Source organism: Stylophora pistillata, chromosome 8 (assembly GCF_964205215.1).
Source record: "Stylophora pistillata chromosome 8, jaStyPist1.2, whole genome shotgun sequence".
Taxonomy (NCBI): Eukaryota; Metazoa; Cnidaria; class Anthozoa; order Scleractinia; family Pocilloporidae; genus Stylophora; species Stylophora pistillata.
This window is the reverse complement of record NC_142526.1, coordinates 12,229,944-12,250,237: the sequence shown is the minus strand read 5'-3', so window position 1 is coordinate 12,250,237 and position 20,294 is coordinate 12,229,944. Positions and strand designations below refer to the sequence as shown.

The window sequence follows — 20,294 nt, the reverse complement described above, 5'->3', positions numbered from 1 at the left end:
AACTACGATGAAATGCAGAATTTGAAAACGCGGGAATAACGATAGCGATTACAGTCTCTTGTGCTCTGATTGGTCGCATAAGAAACAATGTCAGCGATCTCATTGGTGCAAAGACAACAAAGGGAAAGGAATGTTGTTCGAATGTGAGCAGCCGTTTGTGGGGAGAAGCGTTGCGTGACGAGACTAAAAACGGCCGCGAGGGAGACTAGGACTAGAAAGGAACATAGGAACCATTCGTGCTAGTCCACCCTCCCACCCATCCCACCCCAGGGGAGGACATCCATCACACAGTAATCTCGTGTGTGGGAAATTAACGTCTCCTACCCCAACCCTGCAGGAGACGGGACCCCCATTTATTCGTCCCTATCCGAGAAGACTAGAATATCTAACCATTTCTTGATGTTATAGAAAGGCAGCAAATTCTTCTCAATTATTTTAAGACCCTGAGTGTTGGTCCGGCCGGGGCTCGAACCCTCGACCACCCGCACAACAGTCCAGCGCTCTATCCATTGAGCTAACCGGGAGGCGGTTTGATGTATGATGTATCGTCAACCACCAAATATAAATGCATTGTATGCCTAGTTTAAGTTTCGAGGCACTCATAAGTGTCTACGGATTCTCGTAAAAGGAACGCCCTAGTGATATCTTTGGTAAAAGACACTCCTGCAATTTAATAGGGACACTTTGCTCCGTCCATTCCTTGTACACGTATCGGAGAGGTTTGACTGTTCTCCGAATTGTTTTTCAGTAAGGTCAAAGGTCCTTCAGGTAAAATTTTCGCTCTATATTTAGTCTAAAGCAGCAATGGAGCGTTTGAACTGTTATTACGTCAGTGTCTGTTATCGAAATAATAGTGACGGTATTCGGTGTAACGAACGTGACTTCCCCAACAACTTTTTGTCGGACAACAACTACTTCCTGTCACGCTGGGCAACGTATAGCTTGCGATCAACAAAACCGTGATCGACTTCTCTTCAGGACGTTTTCAGTGGAAACGTTCTTAGCATCAGAAGAGCAATAAGTAGTTCCATGTTTCCGAAATCTTAGCGGCTCAGGTTTTCTCTTCCCTCAGCCGTGACAGTCATTAGGCTACAGCAAGGGGAAAGATAAGATTGAATGATCAGCCTCGGTGCTCTTTCACTAAGATATCTTGCGTCGTACTTCCGCAGGAAGTCTACGTTCCATTAACACTTCATACGTGGCGACAACTTATAAACACTGTCGAATTCACATACAAAGATCAAAATACTAAGGAAAATAGGTACGCAAGGAGCAGTGAAAGATCACTAGTCCAAATCTTCGTCCCTGCTTATCGGAAAATAATCAAAAACTGCGCTCTGAAAGGTAAGGATAATGTGGTGAATAGATCAGAGAAAAGAAACGAATTTTCGGTCAATTTACCTCGATCAATTTGAGACTGAAGATGAAGTACACGGAAATTATTAAAAAAGATTGTAATCCAGAACGGCTGCAATAAACATTTGGTTATAAATGCCTGAATGGTTGTTTCTTTTCTCGGCGGTTAACTTTGATTACTAGTGATTTCCGGTGGCCTATTAATTTAACCGGTAAAAAGGAGCAAACAAGAATCAAACAAGAAAGGAAATCATAAACAACAACGGCGGAAATGTTTTGATGATAAATATTCGACTTTCTTGCGGGAAATTTTTTTTTGATTCTAGAATGTAAGAAGATGTAATGATTGCATTTAGATTAATTTTACTTCGATTAATCGAAGTGTAGATAATCTTCATACAATTAGTCTTTCCATTTCACTATGAAATCGCCTTAAAGCCTATAACACGGAAATTTTTTTTCGTTTTCGATTCTGGTTTATAGCTGTATTAAAAAATTTGAAGTAATCGACCTTAGGGCCTTGCGCGTTCTCCTTGATATTTTCTTTTTTGCAATTTGAAAGAACGATTTGGCGGCCCAAAAGTGTCCACATTTAACGCGCAGCCAAACATAGCTATGACGTAGAAAACTGTGAGGACACGTCAGCAACTATGGTGGAGAGAGGAGAAATGGTAAGAAGAGGGGACGAACGTAATTGCGTTTCCGAAGGGGCCATGTGTTCTTCCAATGTAGTTTTGCTAAAAGCTGCAACAATAGCAATGTCATAGTGATGACAGCATTGCAACGAGATAAATTGTGAAACACAAATATTAATGAATTAGACGGTAGCGAATCTAAGAGCTGTATGAAAATCGATGCATTTGCAAAGTTCATTTACAACACTGATGTTAGTTATTCGCCAGTGAGCGAAACGTAATCGTCTGGCAATGCTGCACTTAAACTGAAAACGTTTTTCTCCATTAAAATCCCTATTTATGACAAACTTGAATCAGGTGACTATAAACTCGCTCGTTTTCCGTTTGACCGGCTTGATGACAATAGCCTCTGTCTTTGCAATCTCGGAGTGAAAGGAACAACTTGCAGTAAAATTGCCTTGAGCCACGAAACTCTAAGGCACTGACCAAAGGAGGCCGTCGCCGCACTCAGTGCGAATGAATATTTGTTATGGTCTGTTATGACAACAAAAACGAACACAGCTACCCATTCTTGATAGCTCATAGATTTCGCCACAGAAGACGGAACACAGACGCAACGAACTAAACATTCGGTAACGGGAGTTTTTTTTTATCTAATCGTGACTTAAACAACGCAGACGGGAAACCGTCATTGTCAGTCTTAGTCGAAATTTTCGTTTGATGTACTCAGTTCTCCCTCATAGGGCTGAAATGTACTCGCAACTTCCATTTGTTTGTTACTGCTTGAGTACGATGTATCACAAATCTCAATAGAGCTTGCTGAACTAACACAAAAGTGCAAGAGATGTGAGAGATTTGTAAATGTCAACTGAGAGTTTTCACAGTTTTCTACGTCATCATCTGCTAACTTGTCACCAGTCTATGGGATACTTTCAAGACAAACTAAGAGCACTTTAGAGCCCAAAAAATAACCAACCCTTTTTCGAAGTTTTTCTTATCGGAGTTTTTTATATATATATATGATAAGCTTAATAAACACGCAAAAAAAAAACAAAAAAAAAACCATTTCGTGTCACAGGGACTTAAATAACGTCTTACTATCATTCAATTTGTGCCGAGAGAAAAACAGTCAAATTTTGGTTCGATCTTTAGTATTTTCTCTCCCAGACTGATCATGGCAAGCAACGACACATGCGTTTTTTCTTATTACTTGCGTGTCCGATTGGACTCTAGATCAAAGGCTGAAGAACAACTTACCTACTTAAATTATCTGCTGCGTCATTTTGTAAACAATGTTTTCATTTTCACCTCTTTACAGTGCCTCTATAAGGATTTTTTATGGCTCTTTTAACATCTTGAAGACGCTTCAAAAGCTGCTAAAAGTCCCCTGGAAATAGGGTATGTACAACTTCCTTTAGTTTTGTGCTTCACGCCGGAACTTGAAAATTTTAAACAAGATGTATGAGTTATTGACCAAGTGTGAAGTGAAAATGGCTGGATATTAACCGATCCTTTCTTGCGTTTTTATGTACAGAACTATTACAGTATGGTCTGCTTGGTCAATATAACAAAACATTCTGCGTTAATTAGAATCAAGAATGACTTGTTTATGCTCGTCTTTCGTTTGACAAACTTGTTTTGTTTCGCTGTCCTCTGCCGCTGCTTGGTGCCAGCTGATTGCCGACATTTCCCAAAAATTACGAGCTATATAAGTCGGCACCACGTAATTTTATTCTTGAATAAAGGCTGATAGTTTCTAAAGAAACTGTTTGGGGCTGCGTCGGTGGGGGGTAACGAAATAATTTGAATATATCAACAAAGTTGAAGTGGTAACTTGGCCACCGTTACGATTATAAAAGCTGACGTTTCGAGCGTCAGCCCTTCGTCGGAGCGAATAGAGGAATTGTGGGTTGTGTGTGCTTTTAAAGGCAGAAAAAGGAGCTACGTGATTGGTGGGAACATGGCAACGAGAAAAATACGAATATTTTATTCTTGCACGGGATCAAGGCAATCTCTAGCGGAAAATGTGGCTCATCTCGCCCGTTTGAGTAGCCGATAAGAATACTGGATTTGCGCACGAACTTTGCCAGCTATATAATATTTGATATATTTCTACCTGTATGTATAAATATATCATATTAAGAGATTGTAGTAGTCATTTGCGTCACCTCGTCGTGGTTTTGTCGAGCCACTCTTCTTGTAGTGCATTCTAATGAGCTTTAGATTTGTCATCCCTACTGTCATGAACCACTACCTCGTCTTATTTCCGAAAATAATTAGGTCATGCGCTGAACGACATTCATATCAACCATGAAGAAATATTAGCTTAGGGTGTTCCAGCATTTCAAAACTATTACATCCATTCAGACATCACTTGTGATCCTTGCGAATTTATTAGCTCTCATCGGTGCGATTTATTTACGAATCGCACCATTTTTTTGCTCTAAATCCCGTCTTTTTTCGCGGCTAATGATTTCGGACACTCCACTCATTTCAATTACCATTTAAAATTGCCCATTGCCTTTGGCGGCTTGTTTGATGGAGGGTTAGGACTTAGCCCTTTTAACACTAACATCAGCATGCATATTCTCCATATTCTTCTCGATACGTTCCCTAGGGTGCTGACAAGGAGAATTTACTTTTAAATCAGGAGATTCATAAGGTGTTGATCATTTCCATTATTCTCATGACCTTAATGTTTGATTCCGATGTGATATCGTAAGGAGAAATGAGATGCTGATCACCCTTAGCGGTTGAAGGTTAATGCTACATGAAAACGATAACATCCATGTCGGTCCAGCGACTCGATAGCTCATGGAGTTTCGAGTGTGCGTGGAGTGCTGCGACAAAAGATAAATAAATTGGTAGTCATCTTTCCTTTTTGTTACATTCTGACCAGGAATTTTTATCTTTTACGATTTCTTCCTTCGAAGAAAAATGAAGGTTACAAGGGCTGAGTGGAACGTCCTGTTCAGTTGGCAAGATTTAAAGTATTGGTCTTCTTTATTCCATTAGCTTAAGTTTTAGGGAAAATCATAACAAGTGGTTCAAACCTCCGAAACAAGACACGTACCATCGTCCATATAAACATTGCTTTTGATCCATCAGACTCCATTGTGAAATAGGCCTCGTGATAGTTTCGAGATGTCTCTCTCTTTCTTAGTAAGGTTTACGCCAAAGCTTAAATCGATTTTTGTCATCGAGATTACATGTAAAAGCAAGAATTGTTTCTTAAATGACGAGAAAGGTCTTCTTAGAAAGTAGGTGTGGTTCCTGAGTATCAAAACTCGCGATGTAAAGGTGCTAGAAGCCAGTAACAACAATAAGAAATTTTTGCTTAGAAACAACGTCTCTGTCAGTAAAAAGTAACGAACAAATGTTTCCTTCTTGGAAATGTATAGTGGTATGAAATTAGTCCATAACGATATTTGGAGAACGAGAGACAAAAAGCAAAACCTCTAAAAAGAAACGGCTTTTAATACGGACAAAACCGCCCCTCGCAACGACACATCGTCAACCGAACTCACATTTGGCCACTGCCCACTGCGCCTAAGCTTGGTAACCACCCCTAGAATACTCGGTACCATTCTTCCACTATCCCCTTCTCAGAGAAGGTAAAGTCCTCAAACTAAAAATTCCAAGTAGAGTTTATTATGAAATTTTCAAATAGCACTTTAAGTGTCCATTTGATATTCTTGCGTCCAGAAAGGTAGACTCCTCTCTCTTTGCGACGTTCTGACTGGATCTTCTGCTTGGGAAGGGTGTGGTACAGTTTCTTCGACAACTGTTTCCGGGAAATTGTCATCTTCCAACACGATCTCTACTGCATCACTGTCGGCTTGTGTTGACGAAAGAGGCAAGACCACAATAGTTCCTGTCTCTACCACAGCCAGTCCTTGACCCTCGTCGCAGGTTCCATTCAAGGGTTTGAACTGATTAAATGTACTACTCTCCTTTTTACCCTGGAGTAAATCCTGGCTGGCCCGCACCACTTGATATAGTAAACCAATTCACTTAGACTTCCCAAGGACCAGTTTCATGCACCTGCCCTTCCTGGTTTTCCGTCAAACCAGAAGACTTGATCTCCTACTTGATAAGCATTGGCTCTCACCAAGCGGTCGAGTGTGACTTCTGAGCGCGATGCGCCACCTTCAGAGTTTCCTTAACGGTCTAAAAAGCCTGCGATAGCCTTGAATTGTGCTCGGTAGCGTTATCAGAGCGAAACTCATGTGGAGAAAGGCATGAGCGGGCTGAAGCAAATCACTTGGCAAACGAAGTTCCCTACCAAAGCCTGAGAAACTGAGGGTAAAACTTGTACTTCTGTGAACCGAGGTGTTGTAGGCTAGATATGGGGATTGGATGTACAAATCCCAATTCCATTGATCGTCGAGGGAGCGTTGCGTGACGAGCCCAAACAACGGCTGCGAAGGAGACTACCTGCAAATTTTCTTTAGAAAAATATTTGTGATGTAAGACACAGTAGAACTATTCTTTTCTAGAGACAGGTTCAAAGTGCCGGAACAGTCCAGAATGTCAGTGATAATTTCTACTTTCTAGTTCATGAAAAGCATCACACTTTCATCTGATAGGTTTACAGCTTTCACCCAAACTCCTCCATTCTTGTCACTATCTATAACAGTTTTAGTCATCAACACCCCATTTGTGGTTCTCGTGGACTCAAACCAACCAGCTCTACAGTCTCCATCCTTAGTGCAGCTGGGAATCAGGACCTTATTTCTTGCAGGCAATTCCACTGAGCACTTAGCAACTATCAGATAGTAATCTTCGACCAAAACATTACTGCATTTGCAGTGATCGACTTTAGGTAGTTTTCAATCATCCAACTGTGGCACCATCACGGATTCCCCATTAACTCTCGTAGTGACTTTTAATGAAATCTGCTCCTAACACAGACACTCTGAGATCATCAACCAAAAGAAAATTCCATTTTGATTTAGTACTCCCAAGCCCCAATCTTACTTCCGCTTCCTCACAAACAGACTTGGAAATTCTTGAGCACCAAACCAGGAATACTTGAAAATATTAAGCTCACCTCTGCACCGGTATCAACCAGGTAGATTTCTTTCTCTTATTCACAGACCCCTCAACTTAGTAACTCTTCTCACTCGGAGCCTTAACCCTGTGTATAGGGTTAATAATAGGATTTTCCTGAGGAGGGTATGGTTACAAGAGTACTAATGTCGGATTCCTTAGCAAGCCGTTTAAAATCGGGCAACTACGAGCCCAATCAACTACGGCCATTGCAAGCCCTTAAAACATCAGTGGGCTTTGGACCTGGTTTCCGCCAACCTTTCCGTCTTCCTCCCCTCCTTACGGCTGCAGACAAGGGACGTTGGGAGCTTCAGAACTCTCCTAGCTTTAGTTCCATTGTCTTATTTACGATTTCTTCAATTTCACTGATCTGTTTGTCTGCCGCTACTGAATTGATTTTCCCACATGATTCACCGACAGAGGCCACCTTAAGCACTCCACCACTCTCCTCCTTCAACGTAGCAATTCTCTTGACAACATTCTCAACTGGAGTCTTAAGGAGATCATCCTTTCTAATCATCACTTCCCCAGAGATCCTTCTTGAACCCGCTAAAAAATTGGCATAACACTTCCAAGAGCGCCGATTTGTTCGTTGTTTTTCTTCTTCTGTGCAGCTCTGGGAGTTTCTGGTAATTCGTCGACTACAGGGGGAGTGTAGGCTCTGCTATAAGCCATTTGGAGATCAGCCAGATAAGGCGTGGCTTCTCGAATAAAAGTCTCTCTGTTATTATAAAGTCTCTCTTGCCCGCTTATTTGTTATCATTGCTAAAGTATTGTGGTTGTTGCTTAATCAATTCCGGATGTTATGAGCCTAACCTCCCTCAATTTTGACGCGTCAATATTCTCTGACTTTTCTCGTTGACTTAGCAATGTTGTTAACAAATTTATATAACATTGTTGAAAATCGATTTGCAAAATTAATAATGGAATATCAGTATCCTAAAACCCTGCCTTTCAATCCATGGGGTGGGGGGGGGAGGGGGCTGTCAGGAGCCCTTCTGGGTAATGGCCTCTTAGCCCTGTTTATTAAACTCGGAGTTACCCTCTCTATGAAGTCACGCAAGTCGTGCGTAACAACATTTGGAAACTTGAATCTGTACTCAAGCTACAATGTACAATGATACGAAAATTAGGAGTCAATGGATCACCACTGGTTTATTTAATTTAATCACTTTCACCAGAGTATGGTGAGGGTCGCACAACAGAGCGAGGCTCCAAATTAAGTGCGCCCAATATCCCACCCAGCCCACCCCAGGGGAGGACATCCATCACACAGTAATCTCGTGTGTGGGAAATTAATATCTCCTACCCCAACCCTGCAGGAGACGGGACCCCCATTTATTCGTCCCTATCCGAGAAGACTAGAATATCTAACCATTTCTTGATGCTATAGAAAGGGAGCAAATTGTTCTCAATTATTTTAAGACCCTGAGTGTTGGTCCGGCCGGGGCTCGAACCCTCGACTTCCCGCACAACAGTCCAGCACTTTATCCATTGAGCTAACTGGGAGGTTTATTTTTCGTAATGCTAGTTTTCTTGACAACAAGCTTTTATTAGTTTATTACTAATATTTGTTATTTATTATTAATTTCAACCGATATGTTACTCGAATAAGCTATGCCCAGAAAGTGAAAAATTAAACTGAAACACGGAACTAAAAGAAAAAAAGGCCTAACCACCCCTCCCCCCTTACAATCGATTAGATTGCCCATGCGTCCGTGTGAAGAGAGAACGAACTATAAGGTGGGCTAACACTTTCGGTAAGTAATGCACAATGTGCCATTCGTATGAATAACCCTCTTTTACAAGTTTCTTATTGAATCCTTTTTCAGTTGTAGACCAGTTTAGTACAACTTACTGCAGACAGTAAAATTGCCTTAACGGATCATTTTTGTGGCTAAGAAGCCTTGGCTGATGCGTCTAATGAAACTGTCAGAAAAGTTAGCAATTTTGATTCGCAAACCTCAAATGAACGCTTGAGCCTACAGAAGGTTACTGCCTCAGACAAATTCGCATCTTCTCGCATGAATGTCAGTTAATTCTGCCTGTATTGCCTCACTTTCTATTACTGAACGAAGACACAATCGAGTGTAAGAAATCATTAGTAACCTCTTCAAGAAATGTAGTATTTTGACTAGGTTTAATAGCAGTTCTTAAAGCTGGTTTGGAGATAGATCATTGAAGAATCGTTATATGTGTTTTCCCAGTTAACACTGATGAATTAGTCGGAGCTCACGGAAGTTTTAAAAGTTGTGTTCGATTTCCATATGGCTCCTGGGATTCACCGCAAAAAATACCAGAAGTCTGACATGGGACTCTTCGTGATTACTACCCAAAATAGGTGGATAACATTTTATTTCAGTTTCAAGTAGTATATGTAATCGTTTAGGCGAATTGGCGGTGCATAAGGTACGCTTACTGTAGCAGTTTCGCTTTCTAACTACTTCCGTTTCTGCCATGATCGTCATGAATCCTTTTGTTTTTGCTCTGCGCAAGTTCACCCCCGACGTTTCCTAGTTTGAAATTAACGAATTTGGTAATTCTTAGTTAACGATAAATACTTCCTTGTTGCACATCTCGTGGAATTGATCGTCTAAGCAAGTATGTAAGGTATTGTTATCCATCAATAACGTGCGGTGAAATGTGATAAACAAATCGACAAGAACTCTCCATTGTCTATTTAACAAATTCACCGTAGTTAAGCGGGGTCTATACTCTTTGTTACGGTTGAGGTTTGTTGCGGACTTACTCAGCTGCACCTCCTGAGACCGCAACATTTTAACCACTGTGATGACGAAGATCGTTGTCGATAAGAGTACAGACCACGCTAAACCACTCGGTGTCTATTAAATATTTACCACAAAATCGATGTCAACTAAAACGATTCTATCGTTGTGTTACTAAGATCGTGACTCGTTTACGCGAGCAGCATTGTCTGTACTCTTATCGACAACATCATTGGCTAATCAAATTGCGTCATTGCTGGTAAAAAAAACCCAATGGATCATAGCAATGACGTTAACAGTATTCAAGGCTAAAGTGAAACCACGAGGCGTATCTGAGTTGTTTCACCGGGGCGGAGAGAGGTTGGGCGATGAAACGAGCGATCCACTCTTCGTGCAATGCCTTATGCGGAGAAGGAATGGCACAAGCGCTTTCTCCGCGCTTTCGATGCGTCATCAAGTCGGCAAAATTTTCCTCTCGACAAACGGGAAATCTCTTTTTCTTCCTGGGAATATTTCCTGATAGTTGAGCGAGTTTTTAACATGTTTGTCACACTACTCAATGGGTTCATGTCATCGATATTTCTTAGTGCAAGTGGCTAAAAGTTTACTTTAGTTTGAAGTTGTCAAATGTTTCCTTTTGCCTCCAATCGTGACCTTACTATCGTTTATCAGAAAGAGCGATTGTTCTCAATTCGTCCCAACCCCAAATCATACACATGTTAAAAAGTGATAAATTTTTTTAAGACGTATAAAAAATTCAGGCAGAGTTATCTGGAGATGACGAAGTTGTACATCTTCTTAACTTTTGTACTAACGCACTCGTGGATCACTACGCCATTACATGAAAATAAGTGCTTTTGAGGTCTCCAAAGCAACCTATTGTCAATGACTGATAAAATGAATTTTGTGGTAGCAAAAGTGGATTGACAACATGACACGCAACCTAAAAACTTCCGTGATTTTAAAAAACCTTCTTAAAACGTAACTAAGGCAGTCGAGACTTTTTTAAATGTATTTAGTTACAATAAAACAAATCAATGTGACGTTCATTCATTACGTCATTCATTATGAACATCACGCTAAAGTGGTTGGGCACAGTCGTGCGCACAAAACACATTTCGGACATCACGTGTGCATCATTCACCAGGGAGTGCCACATGGATTAAAGACTAATCATGACACATTTATTTCAAAAAAAAAAAATAAAATGGTTATAAAATGCAGAAATTAAAACTAAAGCAAGCATCATAATCCGAGAAGCTCTAGGGTCAGACATCGGATAGGAGCGACAGACGGAGGCTACCAAACAAGTCCTGCTGCTTGGCCATTTTTTTTTCGGTTTCACAATTGGGAGCCCGATAATCCTATCGTCTGATGTCAATTGAGCTAAATGATGTAAGATAAATGTAAGATATATTCAAGTGTATTTAATTTCGAAGTAATCCAAGTGAAATAATCATGTCATTTTACGGGAAAGCATGATCTTGAAGCTCTTTTGAATGACTAGTTGCTCCCCTTGGTCGTCATGTGATTATTTGGCAAAGCCAGATGAGATTGTGTTATAAAAGGCAATATTTTTCTTCTGTGCGCGCGCTATTTACTTTGTATTTAGTATATATATTTTCTCTCCCGCAGAAAATAACTTCATGGTTGTTTCTCAAAGTAAGTCTTGGAACACGCAGGTGGATGAATCACTGTGTAAATTATGTCACTATCAACAGAATGTGTCGTAGTATTACTATCCTTTAGATGCACTAGTTTATTTATTATACTTCCACTGAGTACCGCATAGGGTATTGAAAAAAGAATAGAATAGTTGATATAACTAACGTGATAATATATAGTACTAAAAAACTCAGTAAGGGGCGACCACAACAAAGCATTAGCTCCAACAAGGTAAAGCCAAATATCATATATGATGACGGGTCTCTGTTCACCGTGAGTACGCTAGAAATTTTTAATCAGCAGTGTCTTGTAGTGTACACAGTGTCTTTGGTATTGAATGTTATTTTCGCCGTGTTTCCATTTATTTATGATTTTACTTGAAGAAAAGTTAAGCATTCGGCAAGCGCAAGCAGCGAAGGTGTTTTCACTGGAGTTTTTGCAACGTAGGTGAAAATTCCACGCGCTTTGCGCGTGCAAAGATTAAAACAATTTTAGCAAAAGCTGCGAGTATTTTACTTTAGTAAACGCACCTTGACGCATCAAGAGGTTAAACAAGAAAGTGATTCATGTAGGACTTTTTTAAACTAAGGTAATGTCTCACGAGCTATTGTTAGTAATGACTAAAATTGAACGCAAATGATGAGAACATATGTGGTGTTTGCGAAATTTACGAAAATAGCGAAATTACAGACATTTCGGGAGCGCTTGGAGGAGAGTTAACAGGACTGAAACTAGTTTTGAGGAAGACCCAAGACGAAATCAATTAAAAGTTTCCCTATTCGGTATCTCAGAAAAAAATTGTTTGGCTGTAAAACAAAACATGACTGATTAAGGCCCGGTAATTGTACAGGTCTAAACCGAAGTTTGGTTTGAGTTTGGATATGTCGTTGTGCGCTTTTCGGTTTTGCTTCAAGGTTGATCACATGCCAAAAGGTTTCTGTTATTGGATTTAGTTCAAGCGAAACTACTTTATCGGTGACGAACGAACTGTTTCAGTTAGGTTGCTTAGAAATTCCCCTGAGATCAAATTTTTTTATAACATTTCAGTTGCTTCGCATGTTCGTGTGCAACATGTCTCTTTATCATATGACCCGTCGGGTCCCGCTCGCGCAGTCCCATGGTGGACGTGTGCAGGGCTGGACGGGTTTACGTGGGCTGGTCCAGAAAAAGCCGTCTGGCCCTGCTGCCCTCACGTCGCTCTGCCCTCGCGTCGATCTGTTACAAAAACTTGAAGGAAAACATAAATGAGAAAAAAAAGTCGAGTTTCTTCTTCTGACTTGAAGTCGCGGTCGCAAGTATTGCTTCACATCAGCTGGTACAACCTGGCATTTGAGGAAAACTTGCATTACCGGTTGAAATAATATGCCACCGAACAATTGTTGTCAGAAGCCTTTACAAAGAATTTCACATTGTTCACTGCTCTTATCAAAATGAAAACAAAGCTTTTGACAATATGTAACGCCAGATTCACGGCGATTGCTGAAAGGCCGAAGGTCACTTGCGAGACAACGTGTCGCGGTGAATCGAGCGTGTGTGAGGGGATGCTTTACTGATTGAATGGCATAGGGTAAAATATGGACTGGACTGGACTGGACTATTTTTTGGACAATTTTTTTGGACGATGTTTTGGACTATTTTTTGGACGATGTTTTGGACGATTTTGTAAGGGGGGAGGCACACCTGTATTACTCAGAGAAGGGTGGGTGCAGTCGACAAGTACTGAGGTAGGGGTGGGGGAAGAGTGGTCTTACTCAGGGAGGGGTGGTAGGTGGTTAATGGAGCTTTTACTCGATCGTAATAATCATTTTATTCGGTTTTTCGACTGACTTCTCCTACATCAACATTTTGCGCTAGGCTCCGGCGTTTCTTTAATTTTTTAGCCATGCGAAAGCGAAACTGCCACGTAAACACTGGACTTTAATTATTTTTGAAAATATCTCGTTTACGATCCTCCACTGTTGAGTTACCAGTCTGGCATCGGTTATGTATGCATGTGCCTTTTGAGTCGACTTGTGCACCATCAATTTTCCTTTGTGCAATAACCAGATTTATCTATCTTTCTTCTGTCATTGATGTTATCAGACGAGATCTTGGAATTTCCGTTATGCGAAAGCGAAACTGCCAAGCAAACACTGGACTTTAATTTATATTTAAAATGCTGCGTTTACGATCCTCCACTGTTGAGTTATCCGTGTGCCTTTTGAGTCGACTTGTGTGTGCATCATCAGTTGCTTCACGTTTTCCTTTGGGTATATAGTATGTTATTACTGAATTTATCTATCTTCCTTTTGTCAGCGATCTTATCAGACGAGATCACATAATTTCGCACTACACCGAAATACTTAGCAATAGAGTGTTTCTGTCAAGGAACCGTCGGCTAATAGTTGCCCCGCGGAAATTTGATGTTCTAAAAACAAATATGCTGGTTTTAAGGACATCAAATTTCCAAGGGGCAACTATCAGATTGACAGTTCCGAGACATAAACACTCTGTTGTTTTTATTGTTCACCACTAAATTTTCTTCCGCACACCAGTTTAAAAACAATCAATAATTATTGCGATCGAGTAAAAGCTTCATTAACCAGTAGTGCTTACAATTACAACCCCCTACCACCCCTCCCTGAGCAATAGCACTCTTCCCTCACCCCTCCCCCAGTACTTGTCGACCGCAGCCACCCCTCCCTGAGTACTAAAGGTGTACCTCCCCCCTTATAAAATCGTCCAAAAAATAGTCCAAAAAATCGTCCAAGAAATAGTCCAGTCCAGTCCATATTTATCCTATGCCTGATTGAATAGTGCCCGAGATCACGGAAAACCAAATGTAGTTGACGGTGAATTTATTGGCAATAATCAAACGTAAACTGAAATACAATACAGCAAACTAATTATTTGATAATAAGGGATTTCACTGAAGACGGCAAGTCACGAGTCAATAGTTATAAACACTCCAATCATTATTACTGTGTGACAACGTTTATAAAACCAGCTTTTGAATCATAGTTAGTAGTAAAAAAAACTACTAACTATGTTTGAATGATTAACGATTTAGAACATGAATGATTCTAGATTGGTGTAAATACTGCTAACACTCCTAGTTACGATAAACGCTAAGATCCTGAAGGAAATAAAATTGCATGATGCTATAAAACGTGTTTGTATGAGCGTAATTGCAAGCGATTAGGGAATAAACGAGCAAGAAAACAACTTACATTAAATTACCAGATATTCTTGTAGGAAATCGCTAGGTAGAGATCTAAGCTAGGGAAGTATAACTATACGGTTTAACACTAAAACAAAACGAAAACGGTTTATACTCACACATTCTAAATAGCCAAGGGTAGCTTAAACTTAAGTTTACTTGACACACGTACTGTGCACGATGAACCTAAACTCTACCGTCCACGTGTAAGGGTTAGTGACGTAATCAAATTAGTATGGATCAGAGAACAAAAAGCTCCACGTGTTTTTTCTAAGCACTAGATTGTATTACAATAATTGTATTACGAGTTCTTCCAATTGAAAGCACATGATAACCAGGTGAGCAGAATCTGTAGCTATCAAGGCCATATGTTTTCCTTTTCTATCTTTTCAAAACTATTTTGGTTTCACCACCTGAGCTGATGATGTAAATTGGTCACTTTAAAGAGTTTCTAAAGCTGGAGTGGAGCGTTAGCCCTTCGTCTTCCTGTTTCGCCGATGTATATCTTTTTGCAACAAGTGCAAGCTATACAATAGATGACGTTGGCTGAGGTGCATGTGAAGTGATCAGTGATCTTAATTGCATCAAAACTAGTCGATAGACGCTTTAATCTACCTAATCATTCTAAGCAACATATGGCATCTACGGTCTTTCCTTACATTTAGGTGGCTCAGAAAGCCGCAAAACTCTTGAACAAAAGTTTATCTTTCAAATCGGCATTCTTTATCCCACAGGTACCAACGAACGCTTTTCATTCTACTAATTTATTCGTGTTTTTCTCGTCACCATGTCCCCACCGATAGCGTATGTAGCTCCACTTTCTGCATATAAACCCACACACAACCCACAATTCCTCCATTCGCTCTGACGAAGGGCTAATGCCCGAAACGTCAGCATTTTAACTCTTTACGGTGTTTATATAGCTCCACTTTCTGCATATAAACCTACATACAACCCACAATTCCTCCATTCGCTCTGACGAAGGGCTAATGCCCGAAACGTCAGCATTTTAACTCTTTACGGTGTACACTTTTAACTTAGTCCAAATTACAATCTCTAGAGACACAGGTAACAATGGCGAAAGGAACAAATGCCGGTGGAAGAAAAAAAGGAGCTAACGAGATATCTATTGTCCATAATGTTCGCTTAATAAAGGATATTCTATATACAAGGCTAAAAGTTCAGTTTTTCCTAATCTTTTAGCCTTGTATATAGAATATGAGATATCTATTGTTTACGTCTACCAATACGGCGGCAATGACGTAACGCGTATTAATCAAAGGGTTAGGTGTTGAAAAAAATGTCTTCTCTTCCGTAAAACATATTGGAAAGTCATTCGGCTCGCCTTATCACAGTAACTTGGCGGTTCATTTGCTTAAGTGAAGGATCCTGGGTATAAAATTGTCACAAGGTAAACGCACAGGTAGTGTAAGGCTAACATACATGCGATCAAACATTTTAAAGCGGCATGATCGAAAGGCATCACACTCATGATTCCGAGCAATCGGCACTCGTTTCATTTATACTTACATATCGCTCGCTCTTCAATGTGACTTTTTCCTGGAATTACATTTCCGATCACTTCTCATGGGGAATATATTGCTAAAATTTTCAGCGCAAACTTGGGAAGTTGTTGAAACAGATGTTCTCTGTTCGAAACAACCACAAAGAAGCGCTTTTAAATGTGTTTTTGTCAAGAGGAACTCGCATTATTTACACCTATATCACTGATCTTGGAGGGGAAGGCTCCCGAGTATTTCTTCAGAACGAAGACGCTCTCGATTCGTTAGTCTTTCGGTTGAATTTTGTGTTTCAGCCCACTCTCTTTCCTTGTAGATTCAGCAAAACGAAATTGCTTTTTATTTAATTGTCTCAAAATATCTGACGTTCACACACCAAATTATTAATGTAAAAAAATGGAAATTTTACTTTGAGAATAATTCATATCTAAAGCGAAAGGGAAGCAGGCCATTTGGCCATGTTGTGGTTCCTCTACCCAATAGATGGAAAGAAATGAAAACAAATCATAATGTGAAATAGCTGTATGCGCCGAACGAATTTGGAAACGAAAGCCGTTTGTCTCATGCTAAGCTTTCCGCCGAAAATAGTTATCTTCTCTTGGCCAAAAAAAAACACACACACACAAAAAAAAACAATTTTATCCGTCATCATTCCACTTTCATGATATTTCTATATTTTTATTTTTCGACGTTTTTGTCAGTCTGGTTTACATGCAGTCGATGTACTAGAACAAAATAATTTGGATATATCAACAAAGTTGAAATGGTAAATTGGCCACCGTAATGATTACAAAAGCTGACGTTTCGAGCGTTAGCCCTTCGTCGGAGCGAATAGAGGAATTGTGGGTTGTGTGTGCTTTTAAAGGCAGAAAATGGAGCTACGTTATTGGTGGGTGCATGGCAACGAGAAAAACATGAATAAATTAGTGGAATGAAAAGAGTTCATTGATCCCTGTGGGATTTAGACTGCCGGTTTGAAAGATGATTTTTTTTTTTTTGCTTTTGTTCAAGATTTTTACGGCTTTCCGTGCCACCTAAGTGCAAGGAAAGACCGCAGATTGCCATATGTTGCTTAGAATGATTAGGTAAATTAAAATGTCTAGCGACTGGTTTCGATGAGTCCTTGCCATTCCTTTCCGCATATCTTTTTGCAATAAGTGCAAGTTATGCAATAGATTACATTAGCGGAGGTTCACGTGAAGTGGTCGGTGATCTTAATGGATCGTTTAGGTCCCGATATTTTATCAGTGTTGTGAATGAAAGGACACGTTTTGCATCGTGCACGAGCGCATTTAAAAGTGCCTGGTTGCTCATTAGTCTGAAAAGAACTTCTGACCAAAAAATTGCCTAAGTTTCTGTCGCGTTTCAATGAAATGAGCGGAGGCTGCGAAAAGATAGTGCTTGTCTCTGGATCGTTTTGAAGTAATTTAAAGTTTTTAACTTTTTAACTTTTGTACTAGAACAAAATTCGCGAATTCGTTTCGCCAGCAGAAAGATCATTCGAGAGCTAAAATACTGGATTACAATCTACCATTATAATTCTTGTTCGCACCTACGGCCGAAGAAAGTCCGAGGTAAATAACCATTTGGCTTATAAGTCATGGTCACTTTCTCAACCGCACGGAAGATTGTCCATTCAGAGGAAATTCTCGAAACAGAGATAAAGACAATTTGGCTTTCTTGCTTAACTAGTTGGATGCTAACTAGTGGTGCCCTGATGAAAAGGATTCTTTTACGATGCCTAAAAACTTTTTTCCCACGTTAGTAGCAACGTTCTTACTAAAAGGTGGATAATATCAAGTTATATTTCGGTGTCTTCTTCTCCCTTCTCTATTCCTCTGGTCTTTAGTTGTTGTGTCAAATTTTAATTAGTGATTATAGCCACTTGCTTCTAACGCTTGCTGATACATTGCCGACTTTCATATCGTGGGAGACTGGAGCGAGTTTTGCCAACGCCAGACAAAATTTTTTAATATGGCCGCCATGGCAGGAGAATCTACAACAGCCTCCAGTGGATCTTCTACCTCTACAGGGAAACGAGACAAGGGAAAGGGATGGCACTGGAATTTTGCAGCGGCTTTGTGTACAAACAACTGGAGAAACAAGGATTTAACGTATTATACGCTCTTAAGAATTGGTTCATCGACTGACGCAGCTCTGAGGGCTTCTTACATGAAATTACTTAAGAACGATGACATCAATTGGAAGAAAGCAGTTATTCGCTCCCAGCACTGGTCGAAAGGAAAAAGAGAAAACCTGTACGATCTACCGGATCGTGTTTGTAATGAGCAGTATGTTCAAAATCTTGAAAAATCTGCATCAAAATGTGCAAAGTTAAAAGCAAAGAAGCTGGTTGCAGCTAAGCGATCGTTAGAGTTTTCATCATGTGAAGTAAAATCAAAAAGGCGAATAATCGTCAAGAAAGAAAGGGAGAAGGATAAGGAGATAAATCCTGTACTAAATCAGGCTTCTGGGAAAGATGAAAGTCAATACAGACTAGAAAATGAAATACTTAGGAATCAGTGTGAGGAACTGGCAAGTAAATTGAAAGAGAAAGACAAAGAGATGGAAAGGCTGAAATATCAGGTAGAACACTTGCTCGATAAAGAAAAAAAACAGGAAAATAAAATAAATGAACTGACGAAAGAACAATTCACCTACATGATGTTGAAGGACAAACAGGATAAGTTCATTTATTTAACCGGACTTACCACAAATGAATTTGATTGTTTGTATGAGTGTGTTGAACCATTTTTGCATCTGATCAGATACCCTGATTGCAAAGGTGGAGGTCTTGAGACAAAGAGCAGGAAGTTAGACACAAAAACTGAACTCACGGCTTTTTTTACAGTTTGTAGACACTCACTACACCTCGGTATTATGGCTAGGATGGTGCAAACAAGTGTGCCAACAATTTCTAGAGCCTTTATTGGATGGGCTATATTCTTATCAACAGTATTTGAATGTCTTGACCTCAAACCATTTCCTGGGTTTGTCCAAGCATACCTTCCACAGGAATTTTATGATGCTGGTTCTGTGGAGACAGAGGCTCTAGGAGATGCAACAGAAACTTGGACAACTCAGTCAGACAATTATGATATAAATAATGTCACCTTCAGCTCATATAAAAACTACACGACTGGGAAGACATCTGTTTGGATTTATCCCCATGGTGGTCTTCTCCATTGCAGTGACACTTACCCTGGAACAATATCTGATAAAGACATCACTGAACAATGTGAAGTGCTAGACAAAGTGAACAAAGGAAAAATCATTCTAACTGACAAAGGATTTGACATTGCAGACCTGTGCCACCATAAGGGACTACTACATAATCGCCCTCCATTAAAGTTTGATTCCCAGTATGAACAAACTGACATCAGCAAAAATTTTGACATTGCAACACTGAGGATGTACAACGAAAATTTCATTGGACGAATGAGAGACTGGACCATCTTGAATACCTGTTGGCCCACGAACCGAATTGATATACTAGGTTACTGTTTTAAAATCTTTGCACATGTTGTATACACCTTGAAAAGTCCTGTTGGCCCAAAAGGGATTGTTCAGAAATCTGTATGTAATTGATACAAAGAACTGGGATGATCTGACTTGAATGAATCATACATGTATTTAGCAGCTAAATGTAAAGTAGTGTATCATTTTTAAGTCCATTAAGCATGGCTTTTGTTTACAACACTGGCAATATTGATATTGTTACTGTTCTGGTTGACAATTTGATTCTAAACATGGCCATGCTTTTGTAAAATGCAGTCTAGATGTTTAAATGATCAGTTCAATCCCTGGCATTGTTATGTGTTACTCTCTGTGAAAAATAACTTGTTTGACAGTTTTTGGCATTGCATTAATCCATGATCGTAGTGGCCTCAAACTTTCAAATGTTGGCACTTGTCCAAGTACCTGCTTGCCAAGTTTTTTCAGCAGATTGTGTACCTCATGTGGCCAGTATTTAACAATTTTCTTCTCCAAAATGTGGTCAAGCATGGCCTTACAAACATCAATCACAAGGTTGTCACGTTTGACAAAAAACACATTAGCTATGTTTTGCTCAGGAAGATAAGATTCTAGAAAGGTAATGTTTCCACCAGTACAAGCCACCTGGAAGTTAGACTGAAGGATA

General features: G+C 39.9%; 1 protein-coding gene and 2 pseudogenes across 1 annotated transcript in view; 1 reads left to right on the top strand and 2 right to left on the bottom strand.

The window, feature by feature from the left end:
- LOC111330747 (uncharacterized) overlaps positions 1 to 20,294 on the top strand; it is an 86,355-nt gene that overhangs the window by 27,678 nt on the left and 38,383 nt on the right. The window contains exon 4 of the mRNA XM_088731754.1: positions 3,310 to 3,389. The gene's annotated coding sequence lies outside the window, so the exon portion shown is untranslated. The remainder of the gene's footprint in view (positions 1 to 3,309; positions 3,390 to 20,294) is intronic.
- On the bottom strand, positions 5,666 to 6,696 carry LOC148725010 (uncharacterized; annotated as a pseudogene).
- LOC148725009 (uncharacterized) lies at positions 7,092 to 7,799 on the bottom strand (annotated as a pseudogene).